The sequence below is a fragment of the Mus musculus genome, chromosome 13, assembly GCF_000001635.26.
Source record: "Mus musculus strain C57BL/6J chromosome 13, GRCm38.p6 C57BL/6J".
NCBI lineage: Eukaryota > Metazoa > Chordata > Mammalia > Rodentia > Muridae > Mus > Mus musculus.
Genome location: NC_000079.6, coordinates 38320231 through 38345229, shown reverse-complemented (window position 1 = coordinate 38345229; position 24999 = coordinate 38320231). Strand labels below are relative to the sequence as shown.

The 24999-nt window shown below is 43.8% G+C and overlaps 1 long non-coding RNA gene across 1 annotated transcript; it reads right to left on the bottom strand.

The window, feature by feature from the left end:
• Positions 1 to 1106: 1106 nt before the first annotated feature.
• Positions 1107 to 24723, bottom strand: Gm47990. Its single transcript, XR_003950672.1, has 2 exons — positions 24509 to 24723; positions 1107 to 1351 (listed from the first exon to the last, which is right to left on the bottom strand). It is a non-coding gene; the product is annotated as a predicted gene, 47990 (long non-coding RNA).
• Positions 24724 to 24999: the final 276 nt, after the last annotated feature.

Below are 24999 nucleotides of genomic sequence, written 5' to 3'. Positions count from 1 at the left end.
GACGAGGAGCGGAACTCGGAACGCAGGCTGCGGCGTCGGCTCGGGGATTCGCAGTCTCCCGCCTCTGCGCACTGCGCTCCCGGCCGCCGCCAACGTGGGCTTTCTGCTGCGCGTCTCGCTCAGGTACCGCACTCAAGCCCAGGAACGCCCTGCCCTACTCGGTAACGGACAGGCTACCAGCCAATGGAGAGGTGACTCTTGCGGGCTATTTACATAGGCCCACCCCCTTCTTTCACCCTCCCTTCTCCCAGGGCCTTGCCTCTGCCTAGCGAGCGTAGGTTTCTAGCACACAGAATTCTTGGAGGCATCAGGAGTTGCTTGGGCGGGTAAGAAAGGCAAAGAGGTCATTGCTAGGAAGACAGATCCGATCACGACCCCGATCTAAACTTTCTTCTTCCTCTGCTAAATAAAAGCAAACACAGCTATTTAATCCATGCCGTTACCGAAGGAGAAAATAGTATGACAGTTTTCTCCTTCTCTGCTCAGTTTCTCTTATTGATGGAATGTAGGCGTTTAGCAGACACGTGGCTCTCAAAGGCAGCTGCTGTAAGTTAAGACACACCCTGCGAGGAAGCTGCTCACACACTAGCTGCAAAGAGGGCAGGACAAGCCAAACCAGAGTCCTGGAGGTTTCCAGTCGGATATTTCAATTTATTTCTTCGTTTGGGCTGCATTTGAGTTCTTAAACTACAACCCAAACGAAAGGGGTTACGATCTGCTAGTGTTACGAGGAAAGCCTTCCCCATCCTCTTGCTAGTCTCTCAATGCAGTTGCCGTTGGCAATTGCATCTTAATGAGCTGAAATGCAATTATTAGACACACCGTTCCAGGTAAAACGTAAAGACGGTGGTAAAGATGGCCTTCAGCCAGGGCAGAAGCCTGGAAAGTATAGAAAATAGCCAGGATAATAAACAGGGCCCTCAACACAGGTTGCTTCTATCCTTGAACAAACTGGGACCACTCCCAACACTGCCTTCTACCAATAAACATGTCAATTCATGGCTCAAATGGCCACTCATCTCTAGATGGTAGAAGCAAATGCCCTTTAAACATGTGAGTCTTTCACCTGACAAGAATGGAAGGATTAGGAAAGAAAATAAGCCACCCACTTTCAGTATTGGTTTATGGGGTCTGAAACATTTTAGATAATTGTTGCTAGGATGCTAGAGACATCAAAAGCGTGCACCGTTTCTTCTGTCCAGGACACTGTACAAGTATGAAGTCACTGCTGTGCTGCTAGAGAGGCCAGGAACTCCACTCAGAAGATCTGAAGTCACAACAAGTACTCATGAGCTTCAAGCTGGGGGCCTCCTCCTTGCACACACTCAGCCACATCTTCTTTGTAAGAGGTCTGACAAGACACATGCGGAATAAAAGAAGCGCAAATTATAAGGGCAGTGAAGACAACACTGGAATCTGTAAAAATAGAAAAACAAACTAAGCCCTAAAGGTACTCCATTAGGGAGTGCCATTTAAAACACAAAAGTGGGCTTGTGGGCTGGTGAGATGGCTCATTGGGTAAGAGCACCTGACTGCTCTTCCGAAGGTCAGGAGTTCAAATCCCAGCAACCACATGGTGGCTCACAACCATCCATAACGAGATCTGACTCCCTCTTCTGGAGTGTCTGAGGACAGCTACAGTGTATTTACATATAATAAATAAATAAATAAATCTTTTTTTAAAAAGCGAGCTTGTGACTCATTTGGGGTATATGACTCTGTGAAAATGAGCCTAGTGAAGAACAGACATGTAGGGCTACACTACTGCCCCCTCTGTAGGGTTCCCCCCCCCTTGTGGCGTGAGTCTAAAATGACATGTAGTGAAGTATTATCAACCACAGTCCTTAACAGCATCTCTAACTCAGGCCTGTCACAGACTCCCCACCCCTACCAAGAGGAATTCTGTTCTCAAAGAATAGTGCTAAAATAAGGGGGTGTTTGGGGGGTGTCTTCAGGTGGTGAGTATGAGAGTCTGAGGAAGCCCCCCCCCCCAAAAAATGTGAGGTAAGATGTCATAAGGTCAGTGACATTCAGCCAAAGGTCACAAGAGATGTGTTCTGCATGTCTATGGTGCACTCTCAACCTGGACATGCCATATTTACAGGAAGCAGGCAGCCAAGCACTTGGGCCCACCTAGTTCAAAGGGATGAATAAAGAGGTATAATCCTAAGAGTTCAATGACATCAGACTGGGACCACAGCTTCTCTATGTATGTCAAGTGAAACTCGGGGTGGAAAGAGAACCTTCATCCATGTCCCTCCCGCTCCTGTTTTCCTGACCACATCCCATTAGAGACTCCACGTGGCCCGGAGGTGTCAGAGCAGAGGACTAGCACAAAGCACACGTGTGATTCTAAGTGGATACAGAATAATGGCATTGAAGGAACTTGTTTGAGCAGGTCTGCCTCCAGAGTTCACTGGAACCTGTGAACACTTGGAGAAAATCAGAGGCCACTTCGCCCCCTGCAGGACACCAAAATATTACTGCCCCTTCCTCTGTAAACCCAGACAAGTTTCCCTCACTTTTCTCTGAGCATCTCTCAAGCATTTGGGGGTTGGGGGCGGGGGCAGAGGAGAAATCTCGTCAAGAAGCCAGATGTGTGAGCCAACCCATAGCAAACATCTGGTTGCTTGGCTGACATTTCATGCAGATGGCCTCAGTCTCTGGAAATAGGTTGTCTGTCCCACCCTTGCCCCACTTCACGAAGTGAAGATGGCCTCACCATAAAGCACAAATTTGTTCCACACGTTTGGTGATACTAGAGACAGGGTGGGAATTCTCACGGGGACACAGAGTAACTCACAGAAAATTCTTAAAAATGCCTACTTTCAAAGTGGTTCCTTACCAGTTGTGGAGAGCTCTATGTTTACAATGTGTTTGGCCTAATAAATTCTGATTTGAAAAGATGGTGCTTGTTAATTTAACATGCCAAATATCCTTGTTTCAAAATGATACTGCTTATCCATTTGATATGCTAAGTGCTCTGTTCTTGCCCATAAACCACATCATTAACAATACACTACAAGTAACCCGGCAGTAACGACACACATCTGTAATTCCAGTAGTTCGAAGCCAGCCTGGTCTACAGATCAAGTTCCAGGACAGCCAGGACTACGTAGAGAAATCTTCTCTCAACAAAACCCAAACCGAAACAAAGCAAAAACAAAACCACAAGTACACTCGTTGATTTTTGTATTCAGTCAGACCCATTCAACTGCTTGGCCCAAAGCCTTAAGCTGTTGCTTTCAAAATTCAACATAGAAGTCCTCTAATATGTGGCTGTAGTTCTTAAAAGCCTGAGGTCTGCCCTCCCCGAGTCCTTGGGACACTCCACTCATAAAATCCTAAACTCTCAGCATTATAATTAGCACAAGGTTGGAGGAGTTTGACATCAATTCCAAAATATAATAACTCACTCACTCACATTTTAAAAATACCAGTTTGGGTTTAATGAAAAGGAACTATGTTAAGTAAATGTTTGCTGAGTGCGAGAGATGAACATCAGAGTGTTAAATAAATATTGCTTCTGAAAGCTACACCTGTAAGACAAACTTCAAAATATGTGTCTCATCCCAAAGTCTGCGGTCACATGCACAGTCCCTCACACTATCCCATCACTGTCTGTTCAAAAATGTTGGGCATTCACACTTCAAAATGTCACTCGGACCATCATATTTTCCAACTCGGAGGACATCTGGTGGCAAAGCGAAAAACTAATATATAAATCTGTTTCCAGAGATTTTTTTTTCCACACTGTAACCCAAATAGCAAATCTGTTATTTATTGAGTCTCACTTGTCTCACGCACTCAGACCTTGTACTCCTAGAACCCAAACTGTCTATAGAATTCCAAACAATGAAGTTATCAGTGGAATCCAGTCGACTCATTAAGCCATTTCTGAATTTTTCATTGGCTAACTGGTATGTGTACATGAAGTCACATTTTTATGTTTAAATTGAACCAAACAATACATCTCCATTTCTCGTTTTATTATCCCTGAAGAGGTTGGTTCTGAGAAAGCACTGGACATATGTTTGTTGGGTAGGGCAGGGTTCCCTGACCCGTCAGCCTCTGGGGTCCATGGCATTCTATGAACCACGTGTGTCTCTATTTAGCAGGCTGCATGAAACTATGTCATATTGGGCTGTCAGTCCTTTTAAGGAGCAAAACCATATGGTGTCATGCAGAGGCCAGAAAGAAAAAAAAAAAGTCCACACTGAATAAATGCAGGTTAGAAAGGAAAGTCACATGGGGCAAGGAGGATGGTGCACAGTTGTAATCCTAGTGCTGCAGAGGCTAAGTCAGGGTGGTCTTGAGTTCCACACCATCCTGGCCACATAGTGAGCCCTGTTTCAAAAATAAAAATAAAATAAAAATCAGTATCATTGACTTTTAGCTTTGAAAGAAGAACAAGACCATATACCTACCCAGTCTATCTACACAGTCATTCGTTTAACAAATAATGAAATGTCTGCTGTGTGTTGGGCAGGGTCCTAAGCTGAAGACACCAGAGAACTATACCTACCTGTGGTCTAAACTGGGGAGTGGACGATCGGAAACTACAGTGGGATGAACAGTGTACCACAAGTTGCTGGGAATTACACTCCAGCTGATACAGCTAAGTGAACAGCGTTTCTACAGTGTGCTACAAAAGTAAAAGATAGGATTAAAATTGGTAAACAGGCAACCTCAAGACGAAACTGGTCCTGGATTATTCAAGGGGCCCAATAGAATCCCAAGAGTCTTTAAAAAGAGCAGACATCAAGAGAAAGTCATAGCCCAAGAGAGACTTGACTAGTCTCATTGGCTTCAAGGTGGCAATGAGTTAGGGAATGCAAAGGGCACAGCTCACAGGTATCAAGTTAACAGCAACCCCAGCTCTGATTGCTAATCACGTCAACAACCAGAACGAACTTATAAGCAGATGATTGGTCAGAGCCTACAGATAAGAGCTGAGGGCGGGGACCTCTTGTCCTCAGTCTATTGGGACCTTTCCATGGAGAAGGGATTGACATCATCCAGACTTCACACCCTCAGAACAGAAGGTGGAAGTGTGGGTTGTTTTCAGCCACTAAATGGGTGATGTTTCAGCAGATATTTCAGCAACAAACCAAACAAACCAAACACATATGTATTTGGATGGTAAGTAATATGGAGGATGTGTAGACAGGGGGAAGGGTAGAAGCACATGGGTGCTTAGGGAAGGCTTCTTGAAGAAAGCTGCTTTGGGGTGAAGATATGGTAGATTAAAGGAAATGAGCTAGGAGGGTATCCTGAGAAGAGGCTTTTGGGCCATGGAAATAGTGCATGCAAACCCCTGTGCCAAGGACATGCCTGAGGATCCTGATAAAGAGCAAGAAGAGGCTACAGTAGGGTGCATCAGAAGGAATAGCAATGGGAAATCCTGTCGGAATGTTGGTATACTAAGATGTTATAGGACAATGGACACCCTGGGAAGGACGTTGGCTTTCATACTCTAAAATAAATAAGGAAACAAATAAAAAATAGAAGTAAAGGCTTGAGATGGCACAACATAGACACATCTTGCCAACATGCACACGAGAAAGAACACATCCTCTCATTGCATGGGTGTGAAGTTCAGTCAGGTTGAATTCATTTAGACGACAGTTGAGTAGCTCCTTTTCAAAAATAAAAAATAAAAATAAAATATCACGAGAGGAATGATAGCTTGAAGCCCAACAGAAGCTTTCCAACTGTTGGTTCATTTTCTCACGTGGGTGGAGCACATACAGGTAAAGTCAATTTTCTTAATTATAGGAGTGTTTTGTCCATGCTTTACACAGTTTGCTGTATGCAGTAAATACTTTTTGATCAGAAATAAAGCAATAGCATCAAACAGGTGTGAGTTGCAAGGGTCATTGGATGACTCTGAGCAGAGGAGAGACAAGAGCCATGTGTGAAGAGACTCTTTTGTGCCACTGGACTTTGAGTATAACATTCTCATTGCAGATCCAGGAAGACCAGCAAGGAACCTTTTGTTTATGATCAAGAGGAAAAGGATTCACAGCAACCCTTAGTGGGAAACAAAATGCAGGGGAAATGATGGGTCCCGACAGATTCTGAAGACAGAGCCCAATGTCAAGGAGATGTGCTAAGCTCATACAAAATCAAGTCATTACAACCTCTATTCCTCTGCCCTTGGCTGAGAGCCTAAGTCAAGCTCCCTAAAGGTTATTGTAATGCTAAGGAGCTGTGGAAAACGTATAACTGTCTGCCCCTGGAGTACAGAATCTACCCCAAATGATCAGAAGCTTGCTATGCAAGCACAACTTCAAGACAAGTCCCCGAATAGCCTTTTAGAGATCTCTCCACTGCTGAATCACTCCCAAGACTCAAGGACCCCAAAAGGAAATAGCTTTACACAAACTTCTGTAAGTCACACATGATGGTTCCACTGTTCCAGCACTTGGGGCCCTGTGGTGGGAAGGATCAGCCTGGGCAACATAACAAGACCTCATCTCAAAGGTAAACAACAAATGAAAAACCTCCAGTGGTATCCTGGATGGTTAGTATGAGAGACAGGGAGAGAGAGACACAGACACAGACACAGACACAGACACAGACACAGACACAGACACAGACACAGACACAGACACAGACACAGACACAGACACAGACACCACAGACACAGACACAGACACCACAGACACAGACACAGACACAGACACAGACAGACACAGACAGACACAGACACAGACACAGACACAGACAGACACAGACAGACACAGACACCACAGACACAGACACAGACACCACAGACACAGACACAGACACAGACACAGACACAGACACAGACACAGGCACAGGCACAGGCACAGGCACAGGCACAGGCACAGGCACAGGCACAGGCACAGGCACAGGCACAGACACCACAGACACAGACACAGACACAGACAGACACAGATAGACACAGACACAGACACAGACAGACACAGACAGACACAGACAGACACAGACACAGACACAGACACAGACAGACACAGACACAGACACAAACACAGACAGACACAGACACAGACACAGATAGACACAGACAGACACAGACACAGACAGACACAGACAGACACAGACACAGACACAGACACACAGAGACAGAAAGAAAGATATTAAGGGAAGACCAATAGAATTAAAGGATATAATTAATAATACTATACTTGGGGCTAGAAGGTTGGCTCAGCCATTAAGAACACTGACTGCTCTTCCAGAGGTCCTGAGTTCAATTCCCAGCAACCACATGGTGGCTAATCTGTAATGGGATTCAAATCCCTCTTTTGGTGTCTGAAGACAGTGATAGTGTAATCACATACACAAAATAAATAGATCTTTAAAAAATACTGTACTCAGTGGTTCATGGAATGTAACAAATCTGTTATAATAATGTAATAAGATATATTATAATCACATGTATGGAGATGCCTGATATCCCTTGATTTAATGTTGATGAGAGGATTTTAAGGCTCAGGAAAATTGCAATGCTAGAGTGGATATGCTGTGTAAAACCTAATCCTCCATAATAGGAAGTTCCAGAAGATATGCCCTTCACAAAACCTGTAAGACACAAACTGGTGAGAAGGGCACCAGCACATTTGAAGAGTTTTGTTCTTGCCCTTTTCCTTGTGCCAGACCTCGGAGTTGCTGTTGCTCAATTGGATGAATTAAATGCAATGGGTTTAATTGGGTCCCCAGGTAGCAAGGGCCAGGTGGCAGCATTGAATCAGCAGAGAAAAGGTGATCATAGTTATTATAACAGACAGCTTAGACAAAGCAACATTATAATAACATAGCCCGTAATGGTCAGCACAGGAGAGGTAAAATTTCTAATGGAATGACTCGTACGGACCTTTGGTACTAGCTAATCAATCATGGTGTTTCCAGGCAAGAAATAGATAGGAAGCCTACTGCATATCTGTTCCATCTGCATACACAGAAAAAAATTCTCAAACAAATGAAAGAAAGGCTACATTGGATCATGGCAAAAGGCAATCTTGGCCAGTGAATCAATTTCCAGACTTGAACTAGTTTTGCTGTTAGCCTTTCTCCAGTTTTTCCCCAGAGGGAGGGACGGCCTTTTACAAGAGTAACTGTACACTGGGGAAAAGGAACTAATCAGACTTTCTGGGGTCTACTGGATAGTGGTTTTGAATTGGGGCTGATCCTCGGAGATCCCAAGAAACATTGTAACCCTCCAGTTAAAGTAGGGGCTTATGGAGGACAGGTGATCAATGGAGATTTGACTGGTGTCCAACTCACAGTAGGTCCATACATGCAAGAGCAGAGAGAAACAATGTGTCCATACTGTCTGCTTGCCTCCTTTGCTCAGTTTGCTTTCTTCACTCTTGCAGTTCAGGGCTTAGGGAATGATGCCACCCACAGGTAGGCTGTGTCCTCCTACATCAATTAGCAATCAAGACAGTTTCCCACACACATATGCACTGATCAATCTGCTCTAGGCAACCCCTCAACTGAAACCCCTCATGTGAGTCTAGGTTGTGTCAAGTTGACATTTAAAAACTAACCATTGTGTTTATGGGCAGATTCACTAGCGGTAACTGAGGAGTAGATAGCTCTTTTCTTTCAAATCCAAAGCATGCTGTGCCACTTCCACCATGATTTTAGATGACTATCTGCTGTCCTTACAAGGAACTGTTTTTCTGTGCAAATAACATCTTCTTCCCTGTCTTCATTCAAGACTTTCTCTCTGTTTCTAGTTTTCAGCAGTTTAATTATATCATGGAGTAAATTTCCCTGGATCTATTTTGTTTAGGATTTTCTCAGCTTCCTAAATATGAAGATATGTATTCAAATATGAGGAGGGAAATTTGGTATGGTGGCATATACCTGTAATCCCCATTGAGACAGAGGATCACAAAGAAAGCAAGCCTTAGCTATATTGCCAGACTTGAGGGCATGCTGCAGACAAAAGAGGAGCCTGAGGTTTGTAACTCAGTTAGTGAGTGGAGTGCTTGCTCTTCAAGTGTTCAGAGCCCTGGGCTTATTCCCTAGTACCACATAAACTGCATGATGGGACAGGACTATAGTCCCAGTACCCAGAGATAGAGGCAAGGATATCAATTCAGGCTCATTCTTCTCTACATAGAGAGTTCAAGACCAGTCTGGGGTACATTGAGACCCTGTCAAAATGGAGGAAGAAAGCAAAAGGAGGGAGGAGGGTAGGAAAGGAGGAGAGAGAGGGAAAGGGAAGAAAGAAATTTAGAGTGCTTTCTCTTCCTCCTGGGACTAGTCAAAGAAATGTCATATCTTTCATGATTGCTCCACGGGTATCTAGAACTCTGCTGATTCCATCCCCTATTTTCTCCAGGCTATCAGAATGGACGGATTCTACCTCCGAAGCCCCGCTTCCTCTGCCATCTATGATGTTCAGCCTAATTAGCAAGTGTTAGTGGGTTTTTTTTTCTGCAATAGATCAATATAAAATATAAAACTAACTGTTTTGTTGCCAAGATTTGCGACTCTTCACTTGGTTTAGGATGGGTAGTTGACAAGGTGAGTGTTCTGTCTGTGACAAGTAGTTAAAACGCTTTGATTTGGATGATAGGAGATAATTTCTACATCTGCTTGATTTCTGTGCTGTTGTCAATTTGCCAAACAAACAAACAATTGAGGGCGTTTTCAGGTTTACACCAAAACTGAAAGATACAAGTTTCCCACATCCTCTCAACACTTCCCCTTGAACTCCCCACCACAGTGATACATTTGTTACAACTGATAAACCTCCTTGACACATCATTGTATTACCGAGAGTCTATAGATAACATCGCTTGTTCTTGGTGGTGGACCCCCAAATGCATATTCCCACCCCCATAATCCATCTCACTTAGAACAAGTTCACTCCCCCCCTAAAACCTCCTGAGCTCCACTCATCCCCTCACTTGCATCCCCAGAAATGTGATTGTGTGTCCTCTTAGTTAGGGTTTCCATTGCTGTGAACAGACACTCTTATAAGAACAATGTTTAATTGGGGCTGGCTTACAGGTTCAGAGGTTCAGTCCATTATCATCAAGGTGGGAAGCATGACAGCATCCTGGCAGGCATGGTGCAGGAGGAGCTGAGAGGCACCCGGGGCAGCTAGAAGGAGGATCTCAAAGCTCACCCAAATAGTGACACACTTCCTAAACAAGGCCACACCTTCCATGAGTGACACTCCCTGGCCCAAGCATATTCAGCCCACCACATGTGATGTTGTTTTGCTTGTTTTTAGTGTATTCTTGGGTTTGCCTTCCTCAGTATCATACAGAGTTGGAATGACAAACTCTCCAGGTTTTTTCACTCACATGATACACTTCAGTTTCCTTCGGGCCTTGTTTTTGTTGTAGTTTTGTGTTGGTGTTTGGTCTTAGCACCGAATGATAACTATTTCACTGTTTGGCTGAATCAGGCTTCATCGATCCCAGTGGTTCTCAACCTGTGAATCAGGACCGCTTGGGGATTGAATGGCCCTCTCACAGGGGTCACCTAAGACCATTGGAAAACACGGATGTTTACAGTAAGATTCATAACAGTAGTAAAATTACAGTTATGAAGCAGCTATGAGAGTAATTTTATCACGGGGGAGGGGTGTCACCACAACATGAGGGGCTGTATTAAAGGGTCACAGCAGTAGGAAGGTTGAGAACCACTCTTCTACCCATTCCCCTCCTGAAGCAGGTTTTGCCCCTTCTGGGTTTTAAAAATGACAAAGAGGGAGCTGCTTTAAACATCCAGGCCAGTTTGCTGTGTCCGTGCAAGTTTTCCGCTCCTTTGAGGAAGTCATTCTTAGGCAGAGGTATACTTAAGGTATCGATTGCAAGGGGACCTGCTCAGCAGGTAAGAGCACTGACTGCTCTTCCAAAGGTCCTGAGTTCAAATCCAGCAACCACATGGTGGTTCACGGCCATCTGCAATGAGATCTGATGCCCTCTTCTGATGCATCTGAAGGCAACTACAGTGTATTTATTTATAATGATAAATAAATCTCTAAAAAAGGAAGGAAGGAAGGAAGGAAGGAAGGAAGGAAGGAAGGAAGGAAGAAAAGAATGGGCAAAGGAAGTTTATTTCCCAACCGAAAGAAAGTGGTAGAAATAATTGTGGAGCATCAGGAAGGAAGAACACAAGGCTGAGAGACATGGGGAGAGTCCACAAACTGACCTTTTCCTTGTGAGATTCTGATACAGATTTGATGACAGCAACAGATTAAGGCAGTGAGATGGAAAACTTACATCGGGAAGGTCGAGGAGGCTACCGAGATGTGGGGTTTCCATGCCCATTTGAAGAGGGCTAAAGCTGGATCCTCAGAGAAAGACAGGTTTCCCAGAGCCAGCTTCCCAACACCCAGACACTGACTGTCTGCGGTGACTCCAGCTTGACTGCCATGAGTCTTCCGATAAGCACTGGAGTGTTGACGCCCTTTCCTTTAACTGAAGAGCACATGCTAAATTCCCCCTCTTACTTGAACAAATATATTAAACATGCTGGAGTTTCTCCAGTCAGAGCCAGATGGTGTAGTCCATCAAGGAATGCAAGCCACAGTTGGATGCTTTAAAAACAAACAAACACACAGTGAAGCGGAGTGTTTCCATCTGACGGCAATGCATAACAAGACTTGGGGAGCACTCAAGGCTCCAAGAGTTTCTTGCTAGGGAGTGGATTGGAGGAGATTAGCCTCCATAGGCTCATCTATTTGAATCCTCCATTCCTAGTTGATGAACTGTTTAGGAAGGATTAGGAGATGTGGGCTTATTGGAGAAGGTATGACACTGGGGTGGGCTTTTCAAAATCCCATGCCAGTCTAGCTCCCTGCCTGCTGCCTATGGATAAGATGTAAGCTCTTAGCCACCACTTATGCCCCATGCCTGCCTGCCTGCTACCACACTCCCTGCAATGATGATCATGGACTAACCCTAAGAAACTGTAAGCAAGCCTCCAATTAAATGCTTTATCCTTGGCCAGACAATGGTGGTGCATGCCTTTAATCGCAGCACTTAGAAGGCAGAGGCTGGTGGATCTCTGTGAGTTCAAGGCCAGCCAGGTGTACAGAGCAAATACTAGGACAACCAAGGCCACACAAAGAGAGACTCCCTATCTCAAAAACAACAACCACAAAAAGGCTTTATTTTATAATTTTCCTTGTTTTGTGATGTCTCCTCACAGCAGAACAGTAACCTAAGACACCAGGTTATAAAGGGGGTTCAGAAATAATTAGATTTACTACAGTCTCTTGCTCTGCCTATAGAAATGGAGAGGGGAGGGGAGGGGAGGAAATTATGGCAGCCTGACAGTTCCTCAGGCTGAAACCACAAGTTGATCTTCTTCTTTGTGTTCTCCACGGATGGCTGTCATGAATGATGCTCCTAAAGGCTTGGATGCAAGTCTCCAGGAACGGTCCTCGGCTTGTAATCCGCAGGGTTGGGTCACCCCAAGCATCACCCAGCCTGTCCGTACAACAGTCAGCCCCTCCCAGGCCACAGCAACCACTAGGCAGGTCAAGAGGAGAGAGGCCTTCTGGTCGATACACTCCTCCTTGAGACAGTCTCCCTGAGACTGCATATGTTTCAGATCACCAAGGAATCCCTTCTGTTCAGAATGCTTGATGACCTCCCCCCCCCCCCCGGGCCCCATGTGGCTTGATAGCAATAAATGTATAACCATTGCTGACCATGGTCCCCAACAGATACTTGAACCTCAATCTGTTTAGCTTTTACCCGGCATTATTTGTCCAATCCTCATATGGAGGCTAGTAAAATGGACTCTATCAACAAACTGAGAGGGACAGAATGGGTAGTATGTAGCCGTAGCCGCTGTCTTAATCATTCCCAACATCTACCCTGATCCTAACAGGTAAGAAGCCCACTCCCGCTTCTGCCTACCGGCAAGTCCAGATTATAGGCTCCGTTGTTTCTCAGAACTTAGCACAGTGCCTGGCACACAGTAAAACTGCTCAATAAATATTTGTTCAATGATGGAATTTCCTTGGGTAAGTCCTAGGGTAGGGGGAAAAAAAACATATAGGATGCTTCTACTCTCTGTGAGAAGATAACCTTAAAACATAGATGAGCAAGTGTGTTTATAATGCTTAAAATAAGCTCCAGTCTGTGATGACAAATACCAAGTTGTTTGGATAAACATTGCAGGAACGTCAGGGCTTTTAGAGTCACCTAACCCTCCTCCTATGCGGACATCAGAACGGGATGATAGACGCTAATTTTAGCCCTCACTTCGACTACCTAAATGTGTACAAATCACACTTCTAAAAATGAGACTTTCCTACAGAAATAAAACTAAAATTTGCCAATACACCTCAGAGTAAAATGTTATTTAAGGATTAGTAAAACATTTATTTTCCCAGCCTGTGAATGGGACACTTGTTCTCACAAGTTTCCTTCGAGTTCCCCACCAGAACCAAATCTCCTGGCGTGTGAAGCAGATTCTTCCACACGCCCTCTGGATGGACGCTCACACCTGCCTCCTATCCTGCTGCCCCAGCACAGGCAGGAGAAAGGACTTCCTGGCAATGGTGGGGATGGGGGTTAGGGGGGACAGGGCTGCTGTCACCGGGCACAGTCTGCCACATGAAGAATGGGATTTGCCCATGCCCTTAGCTGGGAACTGAGGAGAAAGAAGAAGCTGTTTGTATTCAGCTAACAAAATGAACATGTTCTCACACTCCAGTGCAGGGAAGTGCTGGGTCGGGGTTAAGTGTGTTAGTGTAACGACTGTGTCATTTTTCTCTTATATTTGAGCAGACAGACTCAGTAACCAGCCTTCGAAAGGTGGCTGTTGTCCTTCCTCGGGCAAGCATGTTTCCATGTTTTCCTTCAGAAAAAAATCCCAGGACCTCGAAGGAGCACCTCCAGAGAGTCACCTCAGGTTACGACAGGTCCCAGGGGGAGGAGTCTGGCTGAACAGCCAGGGAACCAGGTTTTGTGTCTGAGCCAGGAAAATAGATGCCATCTTCCCTCTTCCCCGACAGCTGGGGTGGGGTGAACACACGCAGTCTCAGAGCATCCCCGGGCACACGTGTCAGTATCAAACACCACCACAAAGGCTTGGGCTTTGTCTGATGAGAAGACAATAACCACTTTTCATGAGTGTGTGGTCTGCTGTAGGTGGGAACGCTGAGCAGCCAATACCTCACAGCGGCTGCCGCAGGGGAAGTGTGCAGGGGAAGAAATGTCTAGGTGAGCCCAAAGGAGTCTGGGTAGGCTTCCCTGGATTTAAAAAAAAAAAAAAAAAAAAGTGGTGAGAAAGAAAATTTCTGTTTCTGGTTTTTCAAGAAAGGGTTTCTCTGTATCGGTGTTGCTATCCTGGAACTCACTCTGGAGACCAGGCTGGCCTCAAACTCACCAGAGACCTCTGCCTGTTTCTGCCTTCAGAGTGCTGAGATTAAAAGCATGTGCCACCACTGCCAGGCAGCTTGGTCACTGTGAGAGACAGAAAGGAAAAGAATTTCAAAGTGAAGGAACAGAATGTGCAAAAGGCCCAGGGAGAACTGCCTTGGAGAAGCTGGCATTCTTCAGAGCCTGCAGGTGACAGCTGACACTTAGTAAGTGCAGGTGGACTGCATGATCTGAGCCTGGAAGGACAATCAGGGGACACATTACACACGAGTCTGAGAAACTGGAATTCCCAGAGGATAAAGGGAAGGGCACCCAGAAGGTCTTACCAGGCAGCTATTTAATGGGCGTTGTGCACAGTATAAAGGACAGATGCTCTGCAATGAGTCAGGTAGCAGAGAGATAAAAACAGTAGAAAAGTAGACAGGAAAACTAAAGGTGCTGTTGGAGGTGGGGGACACTACAGAAAACAAGTTTGGGAAAGAGCAAAAATGGAATTTCTATTCCAGGCATTTGGTTGGAGGTTCCTCTGACATAGCCAAACAGGATCCCCAAGCGAACAGAACACCCACCCCTTAGATTATAAGTACTATTTACTGATAAATTAATTTCCTAAGTCACAGTGATGGATACCCATGATCCCACCCCTCAGAAGGCTGAGGCAGAAGAATGACAAGTCTAAGATCCCATCTCAAACCAAAACCAGGTCAGTGAGAGGGTGAAGACACTTGCCACACAAGCCTGGTAACCCAGGTTCAATCCCTGGAGCTCCTGTGAGGGTCGAGGAAGAGAACCAAACCTTACAAAGTTATTTACTGACTTCCACATGTGCTATGCAACACACACACACACACACACACACACACACACACACACACTAAAATTTTAAAAGGAAGAAAAAACCAATCTCATTTTTAAAAACAAAATTCATGTACATAAAAGTAGTACCACTGTTCCCTTTCTGGTGTTTTTCTGTCATTTCAGTTGCCTGTCGTCAACCACAGTGTGACAGTATTAAATTGGAAACTCCATAATTAGGTAATTACTAAGCTTTAACCTGTGTGTCATTCTTCACGTTGGGATGAACTCTTTCACCATCCTGTCCTGTCTGGCCCAGCACGAGAAGATAAAAGAAAATGCTATCATCTGTTTTCCTAAGGAATTTGAGGCCATGTTACTAGATGAAAACTGTAGAGGAAAGAGAACTCAAGAAACAGTGAATTGTGGGGTTAAACATCCAGAAAGGCAGCTGCTAGTGATTCCCCATATTTCCTGCAAGTCACCTCTTACGTAAAGAAAGAAAGCCCTTTTGTGATTTGGTTATGAAAAACACAAAAACAAACAGACAAACAAAACCCATAGTTTTCCCTCATCCCACCTTTTTGCTCTGAGGAAAACTAGCCGCCATGTTAGGAACTGTCCTGTGGAGAAGCCGACCAGTAGAGAACAGATGAAGGCCTAGCTTCAGTCCCACAGACCAAGAGCAAAAGCCTACCTTGGGGAAGCCTTCAGGTGAGTCTGCAGTGGAGCTGGCAGCTTGACAGCCAACTCACAGGCTCCAGGAGTCCAGGACTCTGGCATGAGCTGCTCCCAGGTTCTTAACCCTCTGTAGAAAGCCTGTGTGTTCTAAGATGCTACTCTTAGGGTGAGTCGTCAAACAGCAACAGAAGCAAATTGAAAATTCAAGCAAGAAGGAATCAAGCAATTATTCCATTCTTTCTCAGTTTCATACGGTCAATATGTAAAACCCTAAACATTTTTTTTAATCTATGCCTTCAACTGTGTACTTTCAAAACCCCCTCTTAACAGCATTGGGGAAGGTTTAATAATGTAATAGTCCATTCAGAATAGCCATCCAATGTCTTCATCAAACGCTTAATATTTTGAAGGAAGACCCCCCCCCAAACCCAATGTTCAGTCCCTAGCTTGAATTAAAAGTAGTTTAAAATCTCATAATAATCCACAGAGTGAATCTCACAGAACAGCACTGCGTCTCAGTAAGCTCTCAATTCCGCCCCCAATAAAGCCTGAGCCGCTAGCACCAGGAGAAAGAAGCAGCTTTAACTGCAAGAAAACCAGCTCCCCATCGCGATGAAACCGTCTGTCTCTTGATTCATGATCATCTGCCTTTTAAATATGGTACTCAGAGTAAGAGAAAAAAAATGCCCTGAAAACCCATGACCACGATTACCTTGCTTGTGAACATGTGACACATGGTCTGCCTACTGATGTATGTCTTTGATGGGATGATTTATTTATATACCTTTTAAAAGTCTCTACTTTTTATACTTTGTCCTTCATCTTTTAATAACCCTAACATCTAAATAGATAATATGTTTGGGATGGTTTCATGGAAGAGCTGATTCATCAGTGATGCAATATTTTTATTCTAGGTTTGCAAAAGATGACACGGACTCCATGTGTTGCTTGGTTATGTGGTTTAGTTATATTGCACACCTGAGAGATCTAGGGGTTAGGCTCACCTACAGGAACTTTCAAGCACTGGAATTATTAGGGTCTTCTTCTTCTAAATATATTTTCTTAAACTACTTGAATTCTGTTTGTGTTGAATACATATGTACTTGTGTTTTATGCCGTTTGTCATGCTGGAAAGACAAACAATCTCCATTCTTTTCACCAAGGCTATAGGCACATCTGCTCCTCCTGTCTCATTACAGTGATGGACTATCCCAAATAGAATCCGTTTCAATGTTAGGGTTATTAAAAGATGAAGGACAAAGTATAACAAGTAGAGACTTTTAAAAGGTATATAAATAAATGATCCTCACATCAAAGACATACATCTGTAGGCAGACCAAGTGTCACGTGGTCACACGCAAGGTAATTGTGTCCATGGGTTTCCAGGGATTTTTTTGTTTTTTCTTTACTACCTCAGAGGCAGAGTAAAATCACAGTAAAGGCTTCTATATGCCTCTGGCTATATCTTTGACTGCCCAGGTCTTTTAGGGGGATTGTTTGTATTTTGGCTTTGTTGTTGTTTTTATTTTAGAATTTGTTGTTGTTGCTACTGTTGTTGTTTTGATGAGCCAAAAGTGTGTGCCTATAAGACTTTTTCTCACACACATATCACCACCACTACCACCACCACCACCATTATCTCTCTCTCTCTCTCTCTCTCTCTCTCTCTCTCTCTCTCTCTCTCTCTCCCTGTGTGTGTGTGTGTGTGTGTGTGTGTAATACATGACACTCAACCTCTGCCAAGTGCCTTAGTTTGAGTTTTTTTTTTCACTGTTGAGGCCTTCCTTTTAAGCCCTTGATAAATACAAACTCTGTGTCAGTCTGCTCCTGCTGCCAAAGCAAAAGGCCACAGACTGAGTGGTTTATAAACAATGGAATTTAACTCTCTCGGTTCTGGAGGCTGAGAAACCCCAGGTCAAGGGACCGATGCTGTGTCTGGTGGGGAATTTCTAATTCATGGATGTTCTTGCTGTGTCCTCACATGGTGGAGAGGATGAACAACAAGCTTCTTCTCTAAGAGCACTGAGAGTATTCATGAGGGCACCATCCCTGAGACCTATTAATTTTCCAAGATGCTTCAGCTCTTAATATGTCACTTAATATGTCATGGGTTAGGATCCCAAATTTGTTTAGACACAATGCTCTCAAAAGCTTCCTTTCCGTCTTTTCCTTTTTCCATGAAGAGTGGTCTGCATGTGCTATCTCCTCTTTAACTTAGTCAAACTGGCTTCTACCTTCCCCGTCATGGTCTGAGCCTGTGAAAGCCAAGAGCTTTGCAAATTGCTCATAGAAACTGACACACATGACGCCGTCCCTCTTCTTAAAACACTCTTGCCTCATGACTCGAATGAAGCCCTCATCTTCCGGGTCCTGTGCCTCTCTGCTTTCCAGAGCATCCATTCTTCTACCAGCAGCCACAACAGACTTGAAATCTAAATTGTACCTCTAACATTGTCATTCAACGTGGGCTTGTTACTCTTAGGCTTCTTCTACCTCCTAAGGTCTCAGTATCCTGCCTCAGGGACTTGGCTTTTCCTCTGTTCTTTCCCTCTGAAACAACCCTCTCCTCCCTACCAAAACTCTCTACCACCCCCATTCCTGCCCTAATTTCTCCATGTCACTTCCTCTAAAAAGCTTTCCGTGCCTCTGTAACAACTGATAACTCTAGTTAACAATTGCTCACCCTGCTCTCTACAGCTTTTTTGGTAGTGTTTAGCATAGTTTAACTAGCTGGTGCCGTGTGTCTATCCATCCTCTACCTATGGATTCAACCACTTGCAAATCAAAAATATTCAGGAAAAAAAACCCTACGTCTGTACTGAACATGTACAGATGTTTTTAAAATCATAATTCCCTAGGCAATACAATATAGGTTTTATTAAGTATTATAAGTCATGAAACACAGTTTCAATACACAAGAGGGTATGTATAGGTTCTCTGAAAATACTAGACCACTTTACAAAAGGGTTTTGTGCATGGAGAGATCTGGTATCCAAGGGGAGTCTTGGTACCAACTCCCTACGGATACCAATGGGCCACTGCATTTATTATTTGTGTGTAACTAAAATGTTTTTTTTAAAAAAAAAAAAACTTAAAATGTTTGCTGTTTGCAAACAACTTTGTAATTGTCAAGAAGTCAAGGACCATGGGTATTCTCCCCAGTACCCAGCATCCTTTGTGACTCCCAGGAGATGCTCAACAGATATCTGCAAATAAAGTGTTGGTAGAGGCAGTATAACTCAGGGGATAGAATATTTTACATGATATGCTAAGACCTTGGGATCCATCCCTAGTGTACCACTCGGTGGGGGACGGGGGTGTTGGGGAAAGATAGTGAATATTTTGAAATAAAATTTATTTGCTGAATAAGTGACTTATTATCTTGGAAAACAGGTTTTCCAATTTGAAAACAATTCTCTCAGCATAATCGGTCATATTTTTGAAAACTCTTTTTTCAAAGAAAATGTTTTAAAAAAAATTTTTAAGGGGCTGGTGAGATGGCTCAGTGGGTAAGAGCACCCGACTGCTCTTCCGAAGGTCCAGAGTTCAAATCCCAGCAACCACATGGTGTCTCACAACCATCCGTAATGAGATCTGACTCCCTCTTCTGGTGTGTCTGAAGACAGCTACAGTGTACTTACATAAAATAAATAAATCTTTAAAAAAAATTTTAAGCCTTCTAGGGAGAGAATAATTATACTTAATACTAAAAGAATTGAGGATTGAATAGGTAAAGAAATAGTACATAGCCTTCACACTGTAACATGCTAAATAAATCTAGTTATGAATATCACATGGGACTGGGTCTAATTCATTAGCATTTTACACAAAGAAATAGATCAATTGACTATTCACTGCAAAACACAGAGAGCAGACACTTTCATTTGAAGCACACACATTCCACTGAGGAAAGATTCTGAAAGACTCTCCTTTGTAAAGAGGTATTTATTTATGCAACGATTGGATTCATTTATCGAGAGCCTCCCACTGAAAAGTGAATCTACCTGCATCTTAACTTTTGTTGATGCAGGCAACTCACCCTAGACCATCAAATACTGAGTGAACATATCTCCTAGACAAAAGGATTCCTTTGTTACGGCTGTACTAAAAAGACAGCTAGCTCCAAGCTCATTACTGTCTGTAACTCCAGTTCCAGGGGCTCTGACACCCTCACCCGTGCACATTAAAGAAAATAAAATAGCTAGCTCCAAAGTGCAGTATATAAGGAGCAGGGCCCTGGTTCCGTGTGAATCTTTTGAGATTGTCAGTTTTTAAAAAAACAAAACAAAACAAAACAAAACAAAACAAAACAAAACAAAACTCACTGGCCTCTTCAGGGGAAAGATGAGGTGGGAAACTGATAAAAATCTACCCAAGAGAGGTTTTTAGCTCAGCCTCTGATAATCCAAATATCACCCTGGGTATCAACTACTTATCTTTTTAAAAATAAGATGCGTGATGGTCCTGCCGGACACACGTTAGTACATCTAAGGCTATACATTCCTTCTGAACGGGTAGTCATTTGGATGCCATGTTCCAAAGCCAGCTTGCTAGTTTAGAAAGATTATCCCTCAGCGTTGTATTTTTATGAAATCACACTAAGAGTGTGTCCATAAAACCAGCAACCCAGGCCAGCTGAGTGACACTGTGTTTTATTTTCTGCCAAGACATTTTCAGTTTACAGATCCGGCGCGTACGGGCTCTCCGGCATCACCAAGTGTCATCCTGATGTCTAACACATGCTTTGTAACTGTCAAAAATGTGATAAACCTGTCAGAAGCCCACAAAGGGAGCTGCAAAAGCCGTGAGGCATTCCAAGTTCAGCGTAGTCAGCGACAGCCTGAGTGTTGCAAAGGCTTAGCATGAAGAGAGGAAGAACCCCACCCTGACATCATTCCGTAAATGCACACTGTAGCAATTCTTTTCCAAGAAGTAAGTAGCTGTTAACCCTTTCTGTTCTTATCATGAAATTTTACATATCTATATATAAATATATATACAATTTTAAATGAAAAAGTAATGCCCTTAATTTAAACTGGGGAGACTTATGCTTCCTTTTGTGTTGCTCTCTCTCTCTCTCTCTCTCTCTCTCTCTCTCTCTCTCTCAGACTGTCCTAGAACTTACTCTGATGACCAGGCAGGCCTTGATCTCAGAGAGACCCACCTGCCTCTGCCTCCTGAGTGCTAAGACAAAAGGTGTGTGACACCACTGTTCTTGTATATGTATATGTATATGTATGTGCATATGTGTGTGTGTGTATATATATATATATATATATATATATATATATATATATATATGACATTCAAAGATCAATAAATTTTCACAAACTGAGTATTCATAAATAACCAGCACCAGGTCTGGAAAACATGGTGAACCCCTCAAGTTCCCTTCCAGCAACTCCTAATGACATCTAGGAACCTATCCGTGAATGAGCAAAAATCTTGACTTCTAACAGTCTAAATTAACTTTGCCTGGTTTTGTGCTTTATATACAAGTAGTCAAGCCAGAAATGGTAGCTCACGTCTGTAAGCTCAGCTTAGCATTTGGGGGGCTGAAATAGGAGGATTGCCGTGAGTTCAAGGCCAGCCTGGGCTATAGAGTGCATGAGTCTCAGGTCAGTCTGGACTAGAGTCAGACCTTGTCTCTAAAAAACGAAATTAGAAAGACAGACAGACAGTCAGTCAGCATGTTAATTTGTATCTGGCTATATTTCTAAACTCTGTGTTTTATACATCTTATTAGTATGTCTATAATCAAAAACACTGCCATTTTTATTTGATAATCCAACAAATATTTACTGAGCTCATGCATGCCAGGAACAAGTGAATCTTTTTCACAGATAACATTTTAGTGTCCATCTGTTTACAGAAACTCAACAAGTAAAACTTTAGTTTATCAACATGTCTTTCAAAGTTAGCTGCTCTTCCAAACTAAAAGTCAACAATTTAAAAGATAATCTAAAAATCATTATCTCTACAAGGAGAGAGGAAGCACTTCCTTCTTTAAATAAACACAATTTCCATTTACTCCAAAATCCTCATCCTTGGCTTAATGGTCTCAGTGTTACTGCTCCTGACATTTAGTGATTGAAATCATTTTTTTAGGATTTAAAAACCCAAATCCTTTGGAGCCATCACTTCTGTGATCTAATTTGTTCTCCATAGTGTGGTGATTCAAAAGAAATATTGAATGTAGATTCGAATCCCAGTTCTGCTACTAATCTACCATGTGACCTTAGACAGCTCCCTTGGCCTCTCTGTGCTACTTTCTGCATCTACAACTAAGACGATGAACCTAGGAGGTTTCTGCCGGGTCTTCTTCAAACACTGCAGATCAGGGGCTGGAGAGATGGCCCAGTGGTTAGGAGTGCTCGAAACTCTTCAATTCCCAGCACCTGCATGGTAGCTCACAACTGCCTATAACCCCAGCTCCAGGGGATCTGGAGCCCTCTTCTGGCCTCAGCGGGCACACAAATTCCATGCATATGCGCACACAAAAATGTTTTCTAATGGCAGTTAGTATTTTGAGATAAAAATACTAACGTAAGAGAACAACACAAACTGGGAGGGGGTGGCACAGGCCTTTTCATTCCAGCACTCAGGAGACAGAGGAAGGAGGATCTCTCTGAGTTGGAGGCCAGCCTGGTCCACAGAGTGAACTTCTGTCTCAGAGAGAGAGAGAGAGGGAAAGAGAGAGAGAGAGAGAGAGAGAGAGAGAGAGAGAGAGAGAGAGAGAGAGAGAGAGAGAACATTACAAAAGGAAACATAAGTCCCCTAAATTTAAATTAAGGGCCTATAGCAGCTACCCTCGCTAAAAACCAGTTCCCGGACCAGTCTGCAAGGAGACATTCTAGCAGAGCACCTTCCCCTTTCTCTTTTAGAAAATGTCTTAAGAAGGTTCCTAAGAGTTTCACACATGTTCCTTAGGGATGTAGTGCTTCCCACATCCAAAAGGCACAATACTGTATTTTCCTTTAGGACAAAACCCTTTGCATTGTATTGGTCAATTTTCCATCACTGTGACAAAATACCTAAGGCGATCCACAGTTAAGGCTGAAAGGTTGACTTTGGGTCAGTGTTTCAGAGGCTTTAGCTCACAACTACCTCCCCCTGCTGCTCTAAGCCTGTCGAAGCACAACAGAGCATAGCAGGAACACACGGAGGAGGAGGCTGCTCACCTTATGATGAGCAGAAAGTGAGAGACTATGACACTTGGATCTCAATATCCCTTTTAAGAGTACCCGCCTTGGGCTGGTGAGATGGCTCCGCAGTAAAGAGCATTGACTGCTCTTCCAGAGGTCCTGAGTTCAATTCCCAGCAACCACATGGTGACTCACAACCATCTGTAATGGGGATCTGATGCCTTCTTCTGGTGTGTCTGAAGACAGCAACAGTGTACTCACATACATGAAATAAATTAAAAAAAAAAGAGCACCCCCCTGACCTAATTTCCTCCCACCGGGGTTCTGCCTCTTTAAGGTACCACCACCTATTGGTAGTGCAATGGCCTGGAAACTGAGCCTTTGGAAGGTGTTTAAAAGCTAAACTACAACAGAGAGAAAGGTCTGAAATGGTGCCATATTTTCAGTTATCCTCAAGTTAGGGTCTGGTCTCAGTGATGCTCAGTGCTAAACAATGAGCAGAACACAAACTCCAACTGATCCAACAGAAGGCTTACCCTGTAAACTACTGGATGAATAAGTGTACAGCACCCCCCTCTCCCTCTCTCCCTCTCCTCCCTCCCCTTCCCTCCCCCTCCCCCTCCCTCTCCCTCTCCCTCTCCCTCTCCTCCCTCCCCCTCTCCCTCTCTCCCTCTCCTCCCTCCCCATCTCCTCCCTCCCCATCTCCTCCCTCCCCATCTCCTCCCTCCCCGTCTCCCTCTCCCCTCTATGACAAGTTTAAGGCCAACTTGGGCCTTAAACTTGTAGCCCAAGGATGTAGCCAAGGATGGCCTTGGATTCCTGCTCCTCCAAGAGAGAGAGCTCAATGGAGCACTTACTGCTCTTCCAGAGGACCCTGGTTCAATTCCCAGCACCCATATGGCAACTCACAAATGTCTACTTCCAGAGGATCTGATATCCTCTTCTGGTATCCACAGATACTGTGTGCTTGTGTTGCCCAGACATGCATACAGGCAAAACACCCACACACATTTAAAAAAAAAACACACACACACAAAACTATACTTCATACATGTGAACAATTTTTTTCTGTATCCTCCTTCCATTTGCCCCTGTATGGGAAAGCTGGGGCATTTCTCAAATTTAAGCAGTAAGTAATAAAAAGAGAGAGAGAGCTAAGAATACAACATAGCAGGGTGCTTACCTAGGTCCTACCCTCAACATTTTAATAGATAAGGAAATAACAGGGGAAAAAATGAAGGTAAAAGTGCAAAGGATATGTATAACGTTAATAAACAACCAAAAAGATTCCCTGTCGAAGCCGGGGCCTGCTTTCCATTTGGTAAGGTCTAAACTCGTAGACTCATTTTAGGAACAGCCACTGGGAAAAGCCAAAACAGACACAGAACCAGTTGACGGAGCTACTGTCATTATCACGTGGGAAGGTGCAAACATTTAAATCAACCCCTATCCTATTTTGGGTTTATTTGAGTGAGAAATATATCAACACAATTAAAAAAAAAAAAAAAGTCTGAGAAGGCAGTCAGTACTTACGTAAAATAAACATCCAAGAAGGAAAGCTCCCAGCCTGAGCCTGCAGCGGGCTCTGAGGAAGGTGTTGACGTAACTCAGAGACTCCATCTGCCAAATGACAGCCCCGCTCATGTGTGTGCAGGGAAGACCGGAAAGGTAAGCAAGGAGACACATTGCGTAATGACCCACAGGGGAGAAAAGGCGCTCTCTGGGGTTGAGGTCTTTCAACTCCGAATTCTTGCTTCAGTGGTTCTGTTGAGTCACAGCTGTGGTGCGTGTTGGCATGAACCAAAAATAACATGACTAACTGCAAAAGGTGACAGGGCTTTGGCCAGCTTTTTATGGCCACACAGCAGTACCTTTCTGTCGAGTGGAAATGTAACATTTAGCTTGTAGGAGAAATCTTTCTCTCTCGGGCAGGTTCAGATTCAAAGTTGTCTGAGGTTTGCTCAGCGCGTGCGCCCTTTCGACTCTGCTGCAAGCCTGAGGGGGGAAGTTGCTGGGGTATAAAG